Source organism: Chiroxiphia lanceolata, chromosome 2 (genome assembly GCF_009829145.1).
Source record: "Chiroxiphia lanceolata isolate bChiLan1 chromosome 2, bChiLan1.pri, whole genome shotgun sequence".
In the NCBI taxonomy this organism is placed as follows: Eukaryota; Metazoa; Chordata; class Aves; order Passeriformes; family Pipridae; genus Chiroxiphia; species Chiroxiphia lanceolata.
In genome coordinates, this window is record NC_045638.1 from 108,216,944 (window position 1) to 108,239,370 (window position 22,427).

Consider the following 22,427-nt stretch of genomic DNA (forward strand, 5'->3'; position numbering starts at 1 on the left):
TCCTACTGTATGAAGGCTTTCCTTCCCAGGAAAATTGCACAATTAATACACCTGTTTTCTCCCTGAGGAGGTAAAAGCTCTACTACACTTCAAAAACATGTGCTTCCATGACAGTAGGTGAGAGGCCTGTAGGATAACCAGCAATTGGAGGAACACAAATTTCAATCCATCATGTAGAATAATAATCGCCTTAATGGGTTAAATCCAAGTACCTCTTTGCTCAGGATCCTGACTTCAACACTGCATATATATGGATGCCAAAGGTCTTCCTTTGAATCAGACAAGCATGGATGATCCTTCTAACGAGACTATTAGGTGGCTATAAGGAAAGAGAACTTGTTTTTATATTACTAAGAGAGATGCCAGGTGGGAAAAACAAAATATCTGAGAATTTTGTAGTAACTTGTTTTCAGAGTCTGAAGGACAGCAGAGGGCACAAAGGACAGGTAGCAGTATAACATGCTGTTCTTCTATATTGACTAAAACTTCCCTGTTTCCCAGCTCCTCTCTGTTATCCATCGATGCTATTACAGTGATTTCAAAGCCTCTCTGCAATTCTTTCATAGGGGTCAAATTCCACACTCTGCTCAACATGAGCAGTGGCAACTGCGCTGCCTTTGCACATCAGTTCTCTGGTGCAAGGAGTCTGTTGTTACCAACACATGAACTACTTCATACAGTCAGACCCTGAAGTTTACTGAGTGCAGGTACCCCAGAAGACGAAAAAGCAAACCAACAAAACCCAACAGCAGCAAACTGACAGAAATGGTTTTTAATAATTACTTTTGGGGTTTTTTTCCTCTCCATCTAGTGATCCTTTGGGATCCAACCTGGGAGCTTTGCAAAGATGGAAAAGTTATGAATAAACTCCTAATGACAAAATCACATATTTCAATTACACCTGGGAAGTTCAGAAAGCCAGTTTGAAGACACTGCCCCTAGGTGAGTCTGATAAATATAGTTAAAAGCTACATGCCATAAAACACATAACCAACAAGTTTTAAAGAGATAATTATTCCGCTAATACAAGAGACAGGAAACTAAGTAAATATACTCCTGTATTACACTACTCAAGCATAAAAGTTCTCCTTAAAGCCTTAAGCCAGCAACTGAGTCTTATAGTGTTTCCTTTTTTAGAGAGAAACACTATACCTCTCTAAAGATACAGACACTGTAGGCATAGTTATTTGAAAAATTAATTACCAAAACTTTCTGTGGATTTTAGTTAGGTAACTGCAGCCTTCCTGGGTTGAGAAAAAACCCTTGTGATGTAGTGAAATGTCTTAGTCCTGATTTATGAAGTGGTTCAATCCAATGCAGAAGTGGCAGGCTGCTTTGCTAAATCCACCTGCAAGAGAAGGGCCACGTGATGCTTTTCCATGGAAAAGTGGTGCTGTTAAGCCTTGATGATATTAGAATTCTTCAAAAGCATGCTGAAGCACAGTATTTTTTCAGCCTGCCAAACAGTGCCATTACACTTGCTTCATTCTTAGAATTCAGCAAATAAGTCAACAAGCATTTTCATTATTCAGTGAGGAGCACCAGAAAGCATGAGACAAACAATGCATGAGGACAGGCTTATAACTTCTACCTTTCCACCAATTTTTACAGATTTGAACTGTTTAAAATTGCCTCCTGCACTCCTGTCACTACTTTAGCTAGTGAACTCATAGCAGCAGCTTTCAATTTTAAATACCAGGCATTCAACACTCAATGAATGTGCAGCAAGTTATGTTACATCAGCACACCATTTCCCCTTATTCCAGGGAAAACTACTTGTACAAATTCTTGGTATTCATATTCATGTATTCCCAGATTACGAGAGGGGTAAAGGAGCACTAAAAATATACTGTTCGTTATTAATCTCATTTCTTAATATTTTTCTATCATTTTTGGAAAAAGAAAAATACAGTATCTTGCTTCCCTTTAAAAGCAATATACATTTGGATAAAAAAAAAAAGGCAAAAACTACTATCAAGTGGCACTCCACATTCATTCATCTATAATCTTGGTATGATTATTACTGCCCATGATTGTGAGCCCTGGAATCCTCTCACTCCATTTTCCTCCAGGTTGTATTCTGCTCTTAGCAGGAAAGAAAAGACTCATTGCCTAATCTGAACACAGGGATTTTCTTTTGATTTGTAAGAGTTTCAAATATGATATCATTAGGTGTGGAAGTAAAATCCACAGAACCTATGTCCATTTCAGCTTATTATCCAAAGGGTTAAAATAGACTTGAGGGAGCAATAATAGTTCTCTCACAGACCACACTCTCACACCAAAATAAATCAGATAAAGGGATCTCAAGCAAAGGGTTTTACCCGTGTAAACCCAGTCATACCCTTCATTAAGGTCTATTCACTCCTCTGCTTCAGAACTACAGTCAGAATTTACCCAAACTGTCATTGAACTGCTATTTCCCTGTAACCACAGTAGGAAATAGCAGTATTTGAGATGAGACTCAAGCATGGTAAGCACAGATAAATACCACTACAGGATAAGGAATGGAGACGTTGTGATATCCTCAATATCAGAGCACATATGAAATTCAGATTTGCAAGTCTTTCATAGTGATCCAAACCCTGTTTTCTTAAGCACATATATACTGCACTGCAGTGAATTTCATCCAGTCAAGGCTTTAATGACCCTCATGGTCTTAGCAGCTTCAAGAAGAGATCAATAGGAAAACCAGAGTGATAAGTACCAGTGCCAGCTTCATGAGCAATACCACTGTGCACTTTATAGACTAAATGGGGAAGAAACAACACTGATCAGCAATGAACACAAAGTAAATTGATTGTTGGGATCCTGAATGTCACAACTGTACCCCATGTTTGGGTATACAAACATGATCTGACTGTGTCTACCTGTGGATAAAGAATATTTGGACTTAATTTTGGATAACAAGCTGATTTTAAATTTTGTGGAGAATAACCTGTAACACATGGACTGGATCCAGAAAATGCATAGAAAATGCAATGCTGAAGGGGAGAACACAGATTAAAAAACCCAGCTGTACTTCTATTTTGATATTATAGTAAACTACTGTGTAGAATACTAAGAAAGTCTTGGGCCAGAAAGCTTGCACTAACATTTTTCCAATATGAATTTGATCCACTGAGATAACCTATACATAAACTGTAGGAGAACATTTCTCATTTGCCATGGCTACTGAGGTATAGCCAAAATTAGCCTAAAATGAGATGTACCAGTCAAATGAATTTTCATTAATTCAACCTGTTTTAAGAAACACTTTGACAATCTGGAGGGATTTCAGAGAAAGACAAGAGGTGTGATTAGGCCACACAGACTGGAGAATAACTGTCAACAGAGGTAAATATTTTAAGTATTTGCACAACAGCCTACAAGTATTTGTTAGGCTTTACTCCCACAGCAAAAGTGAGAGTTTTTCCATACGCAGTCCTGTGCAGGAGTGAGATGGAAGTAAGAATTTCTATTTGTGTAACAAGGAATTATTTTTCACAATGAAACACTATTTACAGATATTGGCTAATGTCTACAAAATTAGCTTACACCAAACATGAGTATGCACTAACCCTTCACTGACTCAGTAAGCATAATGGATCACTTTCAGCTCTAGTTCTTATGAAAATAAGAAGTTAATATGAATATGAAAATAAGGAAGTCAAAGAACCACATCAGTGGTAAGAATCAATAGAGAGGAGGGACCTCTGAGCATGGCAGCAGTTCAAGGATTCATGTGCCTCAACAGTGATTGAAACAAGATCACAACAGCAACATCACAGTGAGAATCCTTCTACCTGACCTTTCAGGGAATCAAGGTTTTTATGAGGATATGGAAATATTGTAAAATTTAGAAGAGAACAGGAAGTAATTAGGAATTAAGAGGACTATTCACTGACAAAAGCATGATGAAAACCTTTTAATCTTGAAATCAGGAAATATAGGAACTTTGAGGCATTGGTAAGTATGTGAAAGGACTTAGGACAAGACATAACATCCAGAAAGAAGCAAAGAAGACAAAAAATAGTGGTGCATGGATTTGCCTTGGAGTTAAGAGTAACTCTTATGAGGCTTCAATTAACTTCTTTGACTTGGGGTTTTTCTAAGATTCTTTGCTGTAATTGTGATATGGAACAACCTGCAAAAGGTGAGACAGCAATGTACATTTATGTAAAACCTGGACCTTTTCTTTATGCTGAACAATAGATGTATGTCAGCATGTCTGACTTATACCAAATTCAAACAAATTTAACAAAAGAGGATAAAATCATAGAAAAAATAGAATAATTTAGTTTGGAATATGCCTTTAAGATCACCAAGTCCAACAATTAACCTAGCCAAGTCCACCACTAAACCATGTCCTTAGTTCCACATCTATACACCTTGTAAATACTTCCAGGAATAGTGACTCAACCAGTTCCCTGGGCAGCATCAGACCTCTTACTTCCCCCCACTGCCAAATCCTTTGCACCAGAAGTTCCATCAGTGGACTGAATCACGACCACCTTAATCAACATCTTGTAATGTATTTGTGCAAATCCAATTTTTCTTCAAATATTTTTAAAAGTACAGTTGTCTGAGCAATGTCATAATGCACTTTTCTCCATGAAGTCTACTTTAATCAGTTTTGTACTTAATACTAAAAAAAAGATGCTCATTCTACTTTTTTCTTACCCTCTTCCTATGTTTTCCACTTGGAGGTACACTGTGTAAAAATTGCTGTTGTGATTGTGTGACGGTCCATTGTAACAATGGTACATTTCTTGCACAACCACGTAGTTCATTTGTTCATACCATATATCATTTACTATTCACATGTAGCATGTGCCCAGCAAATGTAGAGGAACAAGTCTGGCTAACTACAGGTGTAACTCTGCAAACACTAGCTATGCTAAATAACAACTAAGATATAAGCAAGGAACAAGGACTGTTCACAGAAATCCCTCAGCTCTTTCAACAGTGGTACAGACAGGGTAAATCTTGCACCATAGAGGGAACAGCAGGATGGAAGGGCTCAGTTAAGACCTTCACTGACATCTCCCCTCTCTGGGATACTCAGCACTCTGTACTGCTTGATACTACGAGCACTTCTATCTCAGTCTGGGTTTACACATCCAAATGGCTCTCCGAACCACCTACAAGTTTGGAACCTTCTTGCAGTGACTAGTATCCAGATACTTGCTTAATATAGAACATACATTATTTCTGCATACCTAAAATTTGTGTCTTCTCACTTTTACCAAATTTTCACTAATTCTTGTACTTTTGAAAGAGGTACGACATGTTTATTACGAAATATGTTGTCTTCTTCTCTCCTTTTGCTCATTTATTCTCTACCACAGCAGTCAGAATAAGAGATGACACTGTATTATATGCTATGAGCTGTACTGTATGTAGTTTATTATCACACAGATAGGATTTGCCATTTATTCTTGTTTTGTGGAGAGGGGATTCTTCTATTTTGGTGATTTACAAGGGAAGGAGAAAGGCAACTGAAACCCTAACAGAGATCACAGGTTTTACTGAGTTGTCCACAATAACTTGATCCCTTTTTCTGGTATTTTTAAATTCATTTAGAACACAACAAAGGTCACAAATAGTTCAAACTACTTCTTTCAATGCCTACTAGTTTTTATACATCACTGTTGAATTTTGTTTGACATAGAGTCATCCACTACCGTAGGTCTGAGAGTTCCCATTTGAAGTTCCCCACATACTGTGGTTTGGACTTGAGTAACCCAGATAATTGTGCCATTTGCAGATGCTGCCATCCCACTGCCTACCTTTCTTTCTTTTATTTCTATTTATCAAATAACAACCATCATAACATGAAGCAGTGGAGCAGTCCACTCTAATCTTTCAGTCACAGGACAACTATATATTTTTACTCTAGACACTGTCGTCTAGCAATTTTCACTCTATGATGAGGATTTCCCTCTCCACTATTGACTACTTAGCTTCCTTAAAAGCTGCTCCTGTGGAGAAAATTTTTTGAAGTCCAAAAATTATCTTGTCTGATCCTTCCCTCCCTTCTTTTCTAATAATGGGTTAAAAAAAAAAAAGGGGTGAAAATAAAAGAGCTAGTAGAATAGTGAGAAATTAACATATTTTCAAAAATAAAAGGCCTGGTAACTATGATATTTGTGTCAGCATTTTAGCATCATGCTCTAAATAGTCTCCTCTAATTCCCAGTCTCTATCTTTTTCTAGTGCACAGGAATATATTCCACTGGATTGATCTGAATTATTCCATTCTTCAGTACTGAAGAATTTCTACTGTTCAATTTGTCAGTACAGAAACTGAAACATGGTCACATGTAAATAAGAAATGTTTATATACTTTATCACATTATTCCAAAAATAGATTTCCTTAATGCAAGGAGGATATAAGCACTACTGTTGCTTTCACAGGTCAGAGAGATTGAGACCTTCTAATTACATTAACATCCACATACAACAAGCAAAGCAACTTGAATCAGAATAAAAATCCACAGTCTTAGACACTTTTTGATCTTAATCCTTCCAAACTTCTACTTTTATATTCTTGAGCTGTGAATTTTACAGATAAACTCTTTCCCACTCATGTGTCAAACATTACTCCCACAGCTGTGGGATTCCAGAAATTCATATCTGAATTTGAGATTACATAGTGTTTTGCCACATACTTTAAAGAGTTAACAGTACAATGCTCACATAAAAACTTTAAATTTGTCATTCCTAAGGTGTAGAACGTACAAGTCACACCTCGCGGCAAGTGGGAGTAAAATCCAGTTTTGAACCTCCTTTATCTTGGGCTGCTCTGCATCTGCTCCCATAATTCAGTCGTCTCTTTGAGTCTGCCTAGGTTCTAGCAGGGAGAGCTCAGCTGCCCATGAGCTCCAGCAGTGATGCTGTGGTTTGTCCAGCTGTGCCCTGGCACGCTCAGAGTTCCTGCCTCCCCAGGGCTTGCCTGGAAAACATCCTAATGGCCATTTCCTTGCTTCCCTCCACATCAGAGCTCTCCTCTAGACAGACCTGGAGCTTTTGGGGCCATGTCTGGAAGCTCTAGTGGTCCTTGCCATAGAAAAGGGGCCAGGGCACAGGTGAGGATAAGGAACAGGTGAGGTTACATGCCATTGCCAAGAGCATTTCTTCACCTTCCTTAATATAAGTCAATGCTGCAGACTATTTGAAAAAGTTTGAACTTTCCACCTCTATTCATCCTCCTTATTCATATGCCATATTCCTCTCCTCTTAGACAATCAAGATCAGCAAAGGCAATCTTAGTTTTGTTTGTACAGTCAGTCTTACTTTCAGGATCCTCTGAGCCTCAGCACTTGAATTTCAATTGGTGTTGTTTATTTTAAACACCTTCATTACTACAGTCTTTATATGTGCATAAATTACGTAGCTTTTAATATTTATGACAACGAAAGAGTGTTATTAAATGTGTGTGTTATTATTAAATACAAGATATGTATTAATTTAAAGAAGAACTGTAGGGCGAGCTGTGTAATTACAACATTAGAAAACACAATGTAAAAACATCACACTGATAGAAAAAACACATTCCAACGTGATACACAGCCTTCAAACTGTGAGATGGTGCTTTTTGACTCAGAGCACAGGGGCTACACCTTTAATGTACTGCCCAGGAAGAACTTTCATAAATATATATTTTGGACTAGTCATCATTTTGGTTAATTAGAAGGCTCATCCCTTAATCCCAATGCTGACAATGACATCCAGCATGAGCTTGGACAAACTATTTAATTGTCCAGAGCTCCTGCTTTTCACCATGGGTATCATATCACAAAAGCATACCAGACTCCTAGGTACATCCTATTTATTAGAAGTTGTCTGTGAAAAATTATTAAATAGAGGTATATAAAAGGAGAAAGACAGGAAGACGTTTGCTCTCAAAGTAACAAATCTGAATGCTTTCCTGAGTACAAATGCCCTTAAAGACTTCACTGAGGTTGTGAGGGAAGATAATAGACCTCTGAAACACTGTGTATTTCTCTGTTTTTTCTAACTGTTCCCCAGTGCTTGGTGAATGTAATTACAATGCCTTAAATGGATGTATCTCACTTAAAGTTACACCACATTTATTCTACTGGAACTTGTGAAAATATTGAATTCTTCAAAATGCTGTGACTGGTAGTCCTTGCAGTGAATAGATTTACTTTTTCCATATACTGATGATAGTAATATTCTAAAGTGGATGCTGTTGAACTGCTGTATATAAAGCTGGTTTACCTTTAGATAACAGATTTTTTTCAACAAATTATATAGATTAGCAAAAAGGCGACAGTTTAGACAGCTAGTCTGCAAATGTTACTTTGCAAACAACTGTAAAGATTTAAATCATGCTTTTCATTTTATAATGATTCACTTTTCCTTCATGTTCTTTTTTTGAATAACTTTGAACTGGCTTTGTGAAGTTTCAAATGAACATTAATATTTACTCTTCTTGGACTCCGTTAGTCAGAAGATGCTAAACACATAAGTACAGGATTGCTGAGTCAAATAACAGGAAAATTTTCTTTGCCTGATAGATGGTCATTAATGATTCATTTCTCTTTTGGCCTTGGCTACTCCTACTGCTAGCAAGAAGGCCTATTTCTCTTGAGAGTCAGGGGTTTTATACATACCTTTTTCCATTTACTTTAAAAAAAAATAATTATTTTGTCCCCGAAAAAACTTGACATTGCTTAGACTTCATTTGTACACTTACTACACTTTCATTTCTCCTCAACAATGGTCTTTGCTTGGCCTTCACATAACTATTTCCCTGTAGGACAGAACTATTGTCTGTCTGCATGGAACTGTTTCTTTGTAGCTGGGTGAACCCCTACTTCCAGGTTTGCAGAAAAGCTTTGATACCTGAAGAAGGGACAAGAATTCACCATGTTCCCTCAATCATTTATCATTTGCCTTGCTCTTCTTTGAGTATAAATGAAGAAAATTTTATCCTAACAAAGTAATGAACCGCTGAAACTGCATTCATGAAAATTTCACCCTGGAACAAAGAAATTGTTTTTTGTTAAATAGCTTTAAATTAATAAGAAACATGAAAATTCTAAAATATAATATAAATTACATGAATTTGAATCCTTGTAACAATGTTGGTAACTCTCTTACCCCCATTTTTTAAAAAAATTTTTTGATTATTCAAGATCAATTAAGGCCACATATATGGAGACCAAGCTTGTGAAAAAAAAATTAGAAAAAGTTCTCACTCCCTTACATTCCACAGAACTAGAATTGAATGTGTATGCTCTTATTAATGAATATTATTAAGTATTTGTCAAATATACATGTTTACTTCAATCCACAGATTTAAAGTTTAAAGTAGATTTAAAGCTTCTGAGTCCTTTGCAGCTCTGAAAGCACACAGTAATTTTTAGAGCAAGCATTTTCTAATGCTTTTTTAACAAAAATAGTTACTTTTCCAGTATTTCAAATACCATGCTACAGACATTACTGATGAAAGATAACTGGGACTGCTTTTTACTTGAATATTTTGACATACTTCCTCAAGGATTTTATTTATTTCTTCTTACAGGCAAGTTTTGTGGTTTTTAAGGTGTTTGGGTCCACTCACTTTTGAAAAGAAAAGCCGTGAGTGAAAAATTACATTAAAAAAACCCCAATATGCTTAATTAATTTTAGAAAATTTTACTTTCTCAGTATTTCCTACTTTCATATATATTAATTGAAATATAGACTTACATTAGTGAACACCTCTCTTTATGCACAGATTCTGTTGTCATTAACACTAATTCTGAAATAAATCTTCACTCGAGACTTTACTCAGGGAGAAATGTACTATCAGGCCTTAAAAACTAACATTACATTTGGGAAGGTGTGTTTGACAGAAAGCAATGGTAAATTGGGAGCTGAATGGTGTAAGTACAGTTCCACCAAATGAAAAGAAGAGAAACAAGTGATGATGATCAGACTAGTCAGTAGAATCCTCCAATGCAATGTTAAAAACACTGTAAAATAACTGTAATTCTCTCTAATGAGAAATTAGTATGTGGTAAAAAAGGGCTGTCTTTTAAAAGACAATATTATTTAAATATACTTTTTTTCCCTCTCAAAACTGCCCATGAATATGACTCCACTTTGTGTTATGCTACTTTTTGTTTAAAGTAAAAGCTTTGAAGATACCTTACATGAAGAACAAGGCAAAGAATAATTCCCTACTTCATAACCAAAGCAAGAGTTTGTTTTGCTGTTTAGTCATTTAACTTAACAAGTAAATAACCTCACAAATCAAAACTCAAATTCTGACAACACCTAATGACATTATTTGATAACTCATGGCATAAATAGTCACATTTTCTTCTTTTTGTTGGACAGAAAAAATAGTGTTCGTGTACAGAACAGAGAGGTAAAATTTTTCCTCAAAACAAGAAGCTGAATGTAAATCTTCAGACTGCTTTTGGATGCTGAACAAGCTGATCTCCATTACAAAAATAGCTCAGGTTAAGATCTGGGTATCTCACAATGCAGACCCTGCTGGTTTAACAGATTCCATATTCTGCAGATGTTTTCATAGAGTTGAAAAATTTGAAGCAGCTAAATTTACTTCAAGGAGATGGAAACTTATAATGACTTGACCAGTTTAGTGACATTTAGGGAATTAATGAGATATTCCATTAATATGTGTCATGTGAAACTGCTATTACACTCTGGAAGGGACTAATAGACCATCATTCTGTGTCTGGAAGTGATCAGCAGTCAATAACTTCATTCTCTCACAGTTTGAAAAGGGAAGAAGTTCTGTAACCTCAACAACGCTTCAGTGCATGGTTTGAATCAGAAATATTGCTACTTCTAGCGCCACTGCACATACTGTTCTTATTCGCACAAATGTTTAACATTCTTGATTCTAACTAGGAATTTCCCTAAATTAAGTTTTGTGGTAACAGGCTGCAAATTAATTACAGTTCATACGAAAGCTGGGGTTATCTTATTCTTTTTGATTCAGGCTTTTGAGAGTTTTATATTTCTCATTCATTTAAGTAAACTGAGCAGACACAAAGGAAGGGCACACACAAGTTAACTCTCCCTTGCAATGACACTGTGCAGTAATGATATGGCTACAACATAATCACATTTAGTGTTTGTTGTCTTAGCCTAAACCGAACTAACCAGCATTATGAGATACACTGCCTAACTGTGTCAGCATCAGGCAGTTATGGCTATCTGCCTGCCTTCACACTGGATTTTTGGTTTCTCTTTAGCTTGGAATTTTGTGGGTTCCTAATAGTCAAGAGTATGGAATAATTTTGACATGGTTTCAATATGTCTGGAATGTGAACTACCCTCAATTACTACTCTTCAGACTTACCACCCTTTAAATTTATATACTATAATGGGGTTTTCTGCCTATAAAAAAAAAAAAAATTGACCAGGCAATACAAAAAACTTATTCCCATGGGGGCTTCTGTTTATTTATAGATATGAAGTTTTATCTGTACACCTTTTCTTTTTAAAAATAATAAAAAAAACAACTTCTATTTTCAAGACATAGAAATGAATATTTTACAGTTACCGAGATGGACCAAAATGGATGAAGCAAAACAATGTGAAGCTACAACACCCTCATGTCCTTTCCCCACATCTTTCAAGCTCCCTTTGTTTCTTCCACCTTCCTGTACTCCCTCTGCCTCCATACCCAGAGCCCCTCTAAGTGCAAATGCACAGCTGCTGCAGTCCCATTCCTCACAGCCTCTCTCTTATTCTGTGTGCTGCTTCAATTTCCTTCCTTCTCTTACATCCTCTTATACTTCTTATCACATAATAATTCATCCTCCCTATTCCTTCCTTTCTCCCATATGGATACACTCTGTGTCTCTTGCTGCTTTCTTCATTGACTAGTTCAGGTCCAAAGGTTTGGTTTTGGAAAAGGTAAGAAAAATTATCATTAACTAACCCCTTGCTAGCTCCTCCCTCTTCAGAACATTAATTCCTAACATTTATGAATATTAATTTGTAAATATTAAAAAGAAAGCAAACTTGTTTCTATAAAATCACTGATAGACTTCAAAACCAAATAATCAATTTTTCAAGCTTTGCAATCTCTACTTTGAAAAAATCCTGCATTTTGAGAATAACTAGGAGACCGTTGCAGCTAGTTCTACAGTATTAGTTCTATATTGGGTAAATTTCTTACTAATAAATAAAATAATAGATTTCCAGAAGTTATAAGTTACTTATTTTCAGTGAAAGTTTTGCAATTACAATCTCCAAGATCAACCCTTTAAAAGCCCATTATACAAAACTCTAAAAATGAAATCTCTAATTTACCTTTGAATAGATATTGAATGTGAGAGTTTGGGTGCGGAAAAAATCCACGAGAGGAAAAGCATTGCCAATCAATTATTAAAATAGTTGAGTTTAACTAAGAATCTTGTTTCTTAAAATATTTTCACACCATGCCTCACTGACTTGTTGTTGAAGCATTTGAGTTCGAGTTCCATCAAAAAATTCCTTACCATGCTGGTTTTGCCGACTTGCATTAAATCTACGATGAAGCTTCTGAGTGCAAGTCTAACTAAATTAAAGGTCCAATCAATAAAAATGGAAATCAGCCTTATAAATCACGTTGCCCTCTAAGAACTGTCATTAAATTAGAGTCAAATCACATTACACAATAACAACCGGCAGCCACTCCTCCCACATGAGAAGGTTTCCTTAACACAAACCTGAAGATGCAATGTTCACTCCGGACTTCCAGGGTTGCCCCTTGGTGAGGATTCCCACGTCCTTTGGTTCCTGGCTTAGGGAGCTGTGTGGGCCCAGCCCCGTGGCCTTGAATCACAGCCCTTATCCGCTTTGGTATTTCCAGCAGCTCCCAGTGCTAATAAATACGACATTCATTAGGTAGCCTGCATGTTTGCTTCCACAGACCAATACTCGGACGTTTTGAGCCAAAAACTCCCAATGTGGCTCAACACTATGCTCAATTCCTTCCCTTTGGGCACAGCACCGCCTGTACCTGTCCTTGGTGGAGCAGTGGGGCAGCAGAAACCCCCGTGTCTGCAAGAGCCACCCCAGTCCCAGCAGTGCAAAGGGCTCCTGGGTGCCCCGGCACGACAGTGCCTGCTGGTTCAAAGGACAGAGGCATGAGTGCCTGGGCAGTGTTCCCTGCCAGAACTTGTCCTAAAAACAGAAGGCTGGGGACAACACTGTCTCCCACAGCAGACAACTCCTCCTGCAGCGCTTGGCAAGAGAAGGGAAGGAATTGTATGTCCCCTTCGAGCACCTGCATGGCCAGCAGCAGCTTCAATAGGCATATCAGGTGTGCAAGCTGCACATATTTTTTCTGACTGCATTGCTTTTACTGCCTTGCTTTACAACAGCAAGCAGAGAGAAATTAAGGCACTATTATCTCATAAAAGTGGCTAAGAATATATTGGCAGTCCATGCTTAAGTGTTTCACATACAGAAGCACGACCTAGAGGCAGCACCAACCACTTTATATATATTTAACATCCTGCCACTGAGTCACTCATTATGAAGCCTATGGTCAAAAAGCTGTAAAAATGCCTTTGCACCTGCAGTTTGCCTTTTAAAACTTGCCTTCATGTTGTAAATCAACAGGATGCAGGCTCCTAAATGCCCAACACTTTCTGGGGAAAAAGTAGGATTGCTTCAAAATGTTACACTAAGCATGAGTTAGGTTCTTAAACTTGTCACTAAAATTTGCATTTTGGCAATCCTGTTACAGTTATAACAAAACCTAAACAATAATAAAGATACCTGTAAATTCTTCTTATATCAGAAGCTTAATATTTCCAAAGTGCAACATACTTTACAGTATGATTCTCAAAACCCCCTTTATCACCACAGGAATCGTGTACTTCACAAGTCACATCCTGAGTAAACATAATTCTGAAGACAAAACCAATTTTTTTTTTTAGTAAAACCCTCCCTGTGGCTGTAGCCAGACTGCCAGCTGTGGTACTTCAGATGGACTCGAGCAATCAGTCTCTTCTCAAAGTGGATGTGGGCCATAAACAGCATAGGCTGAGAGTTTTCAGACTGCCTCCCCATCCAGCCAGCGATGAGACACAAGGGTAATATATGAATTAGAAGGTCTGAGCTTAATTCTTTACAATGCATAAACTGGAAATATATACTTGGGTAGTAAGGCCAAAAAAATTAGGAGTGAATGTGGTAAGATCCATACTGTTGGACAAATCTTGCCTAACTCTAGATCAAAAGTTATCAACATTTAGACAAAGGAGCAAAGCACATTACTTAGCACAGAGCTGAAGAGGTACGTTGGTTCACTGCTGCTCCCTGTTCCCCAGCTCACAAAGGTGTCCTTGCACAGTGACATCAGCCTCAGCAGCAGCCCTCAAACAATTTAGTTCAACATAGTATAAATCACACTTTAATAAAAATTCTACACCCCCAAAATTCTCTCCCCTGTGAATGGCTCAACTGACATAGGTAAATCTGGTTGTTCAAAGCACTTTGGGAATAAATCCCCTTCAGTTGTGCAAACTAAGTGTACTTGGGCTTTTTGAAGAGGTAGAGATAGAAATACTGCCTAAAAGTACAAGATCTGTAGGACGAGCTATGATATAGAATAGCAGACACTGATCCTCCACCCAGGACACATGAATACCAGACGAGCCATGTCTCCATGTCTCCTGATCATAGGCTACCGTGAAATCTCCTTCCAGATCCAGACAGAACACCTTTCTTGGGCAACTTTCCAGGAAATCAACCATTTACACAGATTTAGCATGCTCCAAATGCTATTCCTAGTCTCAGGCAGAAGTTCTTTCAAGTGATAGTGAAGTTCTCATGGTCAAGTTCTCATCTGATGGTTTCTTCCTAACATGGGAAATTAACAAATTTGTCTCAGCAAACTAATTGATGGAGAATTTTGTGTTTGTTTTCTTTTTTTCACATCAGTGTAGTGCCATGCAAAAATCCCCACAGTAAATACACATAACCATACACACTGACAGTCATCTTTTCTTAGATATACAAATCTATTTTGATATTGCAGCAACCACCAGGCTGGGTGCATGTCAGGGAAAAGTGAGCCTTAAACTGCTTTTGTTGTCCAGGGACTTTGGAAAAATGAGAGTCTCACAGAACTTGAGCAAATCCAACCCCATAGTCTCAAGCCAGACCTACAAAGACTGTACTACCAAACAGTCTATGCTCCTTCCTGAGCTGGCAAGTCATGACAGAGAGGACTCATGGAGCAAACTTTGGTTCCTGCTAACCTTACAAACACGACACCAGTCCCAATCCAACCCTGTTGCCAGCATATCTGCAAAGCTTTACGTTCATTTTAGGACTATCATCATGTCAGGAAATAAAGAATAAAAAAAGGACCACTGAAAAAGTGAAAACCTAAAGTAAAATGGAGGGAGCTGCATTTCCCAGACAAACTGCAGATTGACCCAGATAAATCGCGCTCAACCATGGACATAAAGTTTAGTTGAGAAGACTCAGAACATTCAGATAAAAGCAATACAGGCATAATATATGTAGGTTAACTACATACAAGAGAATGTAAAATGTACACCCCTCCCTTTTCATTCAGCCATAAAAGTAAAGCAGGTAGTACACAAGAACTGTCCTGACTCTTAAAAAAATGATTATTCTGCTGTTCTGTATCTGTGTCCTTTCACTGAGACTCTTGGTGCAATGGTTGGTGCATACCAGCATCAGTCTTACCCAAGCCAAACAACTACATTAGCCAGAAAGCCTCCAAATACAGTTTTTTAGGGGTGAGATCTTTCCATTCAAAAGCAAGGAAAAGAGAAGCCTCATTTTTGACTTTCTACTCAGATTTTACAAGTATTCCCGAAAAGACTTCATCAGTGTGAGGCTTGATCTTACTATTTCTAGAAGTAGCATAAAAGAAGTAGAGGAAAAAAGACAACAAAATTTGCCTGAAATTTCCATATAAATTATATGTATTACAATAAAATACAGCTGGAAGTTCCACCTGAATAGGAGGAAAATCTGCTTTATTGTGCAGTGACTGTGCTCTGGAACAGGCTGCTCAGAGAAGGTGTGGAGTCTTCCTCACTGGAGATATTACCAAACCTTCCGGATGCAATCCAGATGTGCTCTGGGATGACCCTGCTTGAGAAGGGAGGTGGGACCAGATGATCCACTGTGGTCCCTTTCAAACTGAACTATTCTGTGATTCTGTGAAATATTCAGAAGCCTTATGCAAAAGTAAACTCTACGAAAAAAATCACTCTGATGCAAATATTTTTACTATGTGAGAAGAGACAAAGCAGAAACAATGCAATTTTTCTGCACTATATAATGCAAAAGCATTAGCTTTTCAAACTTGCATTTAGCTGCTATAAAAGCAATACTCACATTTAAACAGGGCCTGACAGATGTATTTAGTTTTAGTTTTATTAAAAATACCAGAAGCTGCTCTTAATAGATAAATGAATGTCATATGAAAACATATCAAAAAATTTGAAAAATTTCAGGTGCACTTCTATTCCAACTTTATCAGTTAAGCAACCTATCACAGGTCTCTTGCTGAAGAGCTTCAATAAACAAGTTTTAGAGATTCCTAAGAGTTGTTTGTCATTTTTAAAGGATAGAATTGCAAAGAAAACCTTTCCTGGGAGATTGCTTTAAAATATTTTACCACATTCTGTATATCTAAAAATCTCTTAAGAACTTTAACTTTTTCGAAGACTGGGAATTTAAACAAAGGATGAGACCAAGTGAAACTCAGTATTTTCTTTTGCTGAAGGGAAACAACAAGAAGAGAAATTCACTCATATATTTTGACTATTCTGTGCTATTTCAACACTGCAAAATTACTAATAACTTACTTTACCTCCTCTGGTAAACTGGATTAATGGCAGCTTTATTCCACAGAAAGGCCTCAAAATGGCTGGACCCAAAACACCCAGGCTCTATTAGTGCATCTGACCCACAGTTATTAACTTAGAAACATCCCTTTAACTCTGTTTTCTCTGCACATGGCTCTGGACACAGGCACTCTGGGCTGCAGAAGGAAATACAAATGCTCCCCAGCTCTCTGAAGTGACTTAGCTCTAAAGACAAACAGGATCTGGCATTAAAGTGCATTTTTACCGTGATGAAAGTTTCTGTGTTGGGAAGCAGGGCTAAGGCCATGGATAACACTTGATCTTTACCCAGGAAATTGTGGCAAGCAGAAAGGTGCTGGGCAGGTCAGTGCCTCTGCAGTCAGTATTTCTGTAGGACCAAACTTGGGAAAGGCTGGCGACCTGTACCTCCCAAAGAAACCACTGGGAGTTGCAGGTCAGTTGGATCTCAAAATTTTCCCCAAATATCCTAATGGAGATTTCTCCCAAAAGCAAGAAGTAACATAAAGGTACAAGGATGACAACGTTACAGCTTACTTACAGGAATGAACACTCTCAGATGGGCCCTAGATTGGAACACATCCATGTGTAGCCATGTTACAAAGTGCATTTATTTACTACAGAATCATCATAGCAGTGTAATGCTGAGGCTACGAGACTGACTAATATTCCAAGCAGACTCTAAAGGTAAAAAATGCCAGACTTCACCTAAAACAGACAATATGTCTTATGACTTCAAAATGAAATCACAGAAGATTTAACTCCATTCAGCTGTTCTTAATAGAGCTTTTTTCCCCTTTGTTTTTCATTCTCTACCTTAATCTGCTTCAAAATTACCTCACAGTCTCATTCATTTTTGCTCGTAACGTGATAACTCTTACCAAAACAATGTATTGCACATTACAGGGCAAAAATCTTAAATTAAAGAACATAGAAAGAAATAGAGAAAATGTATATTCATTAAAGCTGGTGATGCTGCACTGAAAATTTGCATAGCAACCTGCAACTATGCCTGATAGAATTACAAATTTATCATGCCTTTGAAGGATAGATGAAACATTCCCACATTTTCTGCATCAGTCATTTCTATTCAGTTCAGCTTAGTATAAACAATTCCCCTTATTTTGCAACTAATTGAAGAATTAATATAAAAGGATTTGAACACCTGTTGTTCTGTTGGCAGAAAACAGCAATTACAATGTTTCTTTCCAGTGAACTTAAACTACAGAAGAAAAAAATTAAAATAGAAAAAGAAGAAAACATACTGGTGACCAGGGTCCTTTTGAACCCACAGAGGATATGACAGTTTTTATTCAGATTGAGAGTGGTCCCTGTTGTTTCATTTGTTGATGGAGGTCTCTTCTCTATCCCCCCATTTAGCCACTGCTCCCTTAAGCATTTTCCATTAACTTGGAGTAGCTTTATTCAGTCAACCTCATCTCTCCTCTGTCCCACATACTTTAAGTTCGGCTTAAAATCCATTGTGCATCCACCTGTCCTACAGATCCTCTTTACCAATTTCCTATCACAAACAATCATCACTGAAAATAAATGCTGTTAAAAAGAGAGACTAAATCCATTTTCATCTCCTTTTAGATGCCTTATCTAGGAGAGTGGTAAGTTAAGTCTTAAGCTGAGATAGAAAGAGTCAAACAGGGGCCTGTAAGCAAGGGATTTTTTGAATAGACAGACATGGAAAGAAAACAATAACCAAAACACAATCAATTGTCAAATCCACTTAAACATTCTTAACTTTCCTTGCTGATGCAGAACAAACTAATGAAACACTGGAAATATTGAACATCTTGTTATGTTCACCTCCAATAAAAGTAAAGCCAGAAATGCAGGGATTCAAAATACCCTGAAGAAAGAACTATTTGCTGTTAACTTGGGAGCTCCAGGACCAGATCCCTCACCCCATGTGGAACAGCCATGTTTCACACTTTCTCTATCCCATGGGAGTCTGGCCTGCCCATGGCCCACATCAGTGGTATCCCCCTGAGTAGAGCACCACAGGGGCATTGCTCCACTCTTTCGCTTTATATCCACAAACTTAGATCATTTTCCACCAAAATTATCACTATTACTGTCTTAAATTATAAATTAATATTCTTGAAAATAATACTCCTTTTACTTTTTATGGAAAAGTATGTGGAAACATACAGTATCAGTTTTTCCCAACTATTTTGGAATGAGTGTCACTGCCTTGTCCGGATGCTTTGACTTGGGCAGCAGTGTGTTCCATCACATTGAGGAGACCTCATCTTTGAGATCATTTTCAGAAGCAGCTCTCACTTAAAAAATCATGATGAATATGTAGGCACAGTCTTTTTCCTTCTTGCTGCATAGCTTTTGCTGGGAACGGTTAAACTGCAAAAACACTCAGCCCTTTCTCTCTTTTGGTTAGGATACCTGCTCATGGGATGTACAGATCTTATGGGATTTTTTTTTAAGAAAAGGCACACAAACATACAGAGAACACCAGGACTGAGGAGGAATGATTTTGTCTACAGCACCTGGCCCACATGGGTAAAAGCACCCAGTGCTGGGAAGTGCCACTGTCATCAGTTTCCAGTGCTTTGGGAACCATTCACACAAGGAGTGTGACTTCTCCAAATCCTGCTGAGTTGGGAAGATGCACCAGAACTCCAGAACTTAATTCTGGGCCAAAAAAGACAAGGGCATTGTGGTTCAGGGTCAGCCTGACATGCTGTGTAAGGACATGGGGGCTGAGATCCCAGAGTGGGACTGGGCTGAACAGCACATGAAACTCCACAAAGTGGGAACACAGGTGGGTCTGCAGGTCATTTGGATCTGAGTTTTAAACACCAAGTTGTTCAGGCACAAAGCAAGAATATTGTAAATCCAAGGAAGACCAGGATCAACTTGTGACACTGCCTGCTACTATCCAAGCAGCAGCATGAAATACTTTTTGGAAAGTATTATAAGGACAGAAAAAAATTCCTCATTTTTTTAAAAAATGTGCACCCATGTAACAACAGAAATGAAAAAGCAACTGTGTAGGATAAGCTGTTTCCATGAAGAAAGAATGAAGCATTAAATTCTTGATATTTTTCTGAATTTATAAATCAAAATAAACTTTTAAAGCTTTCCTGTTAATGACATGAAAATAATCATCAGTCTTTCCTTAAGTGTCTGCAGTACATAGTCACAGCCCATTAAGACAACGTGTCAGCATTGTTCATAACAGGATTCAAATGAAATAATCAAGTCATCAGGACTATTTCAACATCAATAAAGCCTCAGAGTGTTCATTATGTACAGCCATGAAACAATACCTTTTTTGCATACTTTCCCTGATCAGATTAAAGTGGTGATGAATTCCTCGATGGCTCAAGTGTGCTCCAAGGAAAGCTAGAAGGTTGTACAGTTAACTCCCAGGGTGTAACTCTAAACCATACAACCTACTACCTCAACCCGGATGCACACAGCTTCCGACGGTGACCATAAAGTCTTCTTCACTTCTTCAGCCTTTCTTTGAAATAGGCCTATATATTTCCCAGGGGGGTAGGCTTTCAACTGTAGTTATTCCCCACTTTTCAGACATGTTCTTAGATAGGTTTTTCTACTGCAGAGTTAGAATTTCTGTTCTATGCTGTTTATATATGTATAAAGATATATATGTGTGTTGTGTGCGTATATATATATACATACATATTTGATGGGAATGACGCAAGCCCAGCTACACTTCTGGAAAGAAATTGATATTTGGCCTTATTTTACAATAAAAATAAAATACAAAAATCTTCTTAGTTTTTCTACAATTTTTTTGAGTGCAATACCATGCAATGGTATATTTAATGAAGCTAGGAAATGGTATATCCTACACTCCCTCATTGGAAGCCCTACAATTCCCTCACACTTCTTTCTAAATTTTAATAAGATATTAAGTCAAGTGTGCTTAAATAAAAGAACAAATCACTTAATCAAGTTTAAAGATAAGGCAACAGACAAGAGAAGCATTCCAAACCCAGTATAGTTCCGTACACTCATTTGGGCTTGTTGTCAGATACCACTGTGGTGTGTGCTACACAGACCTCTGCCAGATCACCACACTGACACAGACCCATAGAAGCGAGCTTGTGCAGTGCGTTTCAACACAAGATCGGATCTACGGGTTTATGCCAGTTGGCATCGCTGATTACAATTTTCCTTTTAAAGGGAGATGCAGAAGACTTTAAACAAACAAACATATGACGTGATATAAGAATGAGTATTCAAGATTGAAAGTATTACCATCTATTGCAAAGAAGGCTGCTTCAAGCTTAACTGCATAAATGGTGGTGGAAACAAACAAGCCAATGATTTGTAACTAGTTTCTTTCTGAAAATGGAAGAAAATCTATTTTACTTTTTTTACAGATTGATGGCACAGCATTGTTTGTCTTCAGCAGGAATTAACATCCTTTTGCGCACCCTTTGCCTTCAACAATGAATCCTCAACTCCCAACTTGCACCTGACTATAGCGTGCACACAGCAGGCAAGACTGGAATCAATAATTGGACATGACACAGAAGTAAACAATACAGGTTTGTCCTTTGTGTCTGAGCTCATATCATGTGCTACAACTCAAAAATCACCCCACCAAATCCGAAAGGCGTGAGGCACACTGGAGTGCTGCTCCCATACGACATTACGAAGACTGCTTAGCTATTGCTCCAACTTACACCGCAGTTACACACTGCTTGACAATAACTTGTTGATTAAACAATGGCTATTAATCAAAGCAAAGAGGTTGATTTGTATATTTTATTCACTAATCCTCCCATCAATGCGATTCCCTAATAATAGGAATGCAAGTGGAAACGCGATCTTGTAAAACTCCAGGGTTAATGCCTACAACAAATCCTTCCTTCTTGTGACTGGCAAGCATAGTATACAAATTATCACACACTAAAAGCAGGGGTACTCCATGCAACAGACTGAAAACAGGTCCTCTGGAGTAATAACCAGTAATTCAGAAAGGTGAGACACGGACAGTTTTATAACTTTCATATTCTAAATGAAAGCACTAACAAACACTGCACTTTGAAGCAGAACATCTCACACATCAGAATAACTTTTAACAAAACCACCATAAATGTATTTGTAAAATACAGGCATAAGATACAGGTATAATTTTAAAACCAGGTGCTATAAAAAGGTGCCTTTTGATTTCAGCGGGTTACTGAAATCTGTGTCTCAATACCATCTTAATGCCTTCCTTCCACTAGTTTCCACCAAAGGCCTAATTCTGCCACTGTTAGTTAGGCAAAATTCCTTCTAGGAAAATAAATGTTGTCAATAGCAAAGTTTTTTTATCAGGGCAATGCTTCATTTTCTTGCAGACTGCAACATGTATTTTGAGTTCAATAATGACGGCTGTAAATTAGTGAATTACCTTTTCCTTTTCTTCTTTTTTTTAAACTTGCTGGATTAAATATTGCATGTTCAAGCACACCCTTTTGCATTTTAAAATAATCTTATTTTATTTTTCTAGAACAATCTCTTTTAAACCTGCTTTCACTTTATGTGCAACACTTCAGCCTTCAGAAGGAATGGTATTTTTATAGCTGTTTTCTGCTGACAC

The 22,427-nt window shown here is 37.6% G+C and overlaps 1 protein-coding gene across 7 annotated transcripts in view; it reads right to left on the minus strand.

The window, feature by feature from the left end:
• Window positions 1-22,427, minus strand: part of LOC116783156 — a 288,803-nt gene that overhangs the window by 15,740 nt on the left and 250,636 nt on the right. The gene's annotated exons all lie outside the window — the stretch shown is intronic.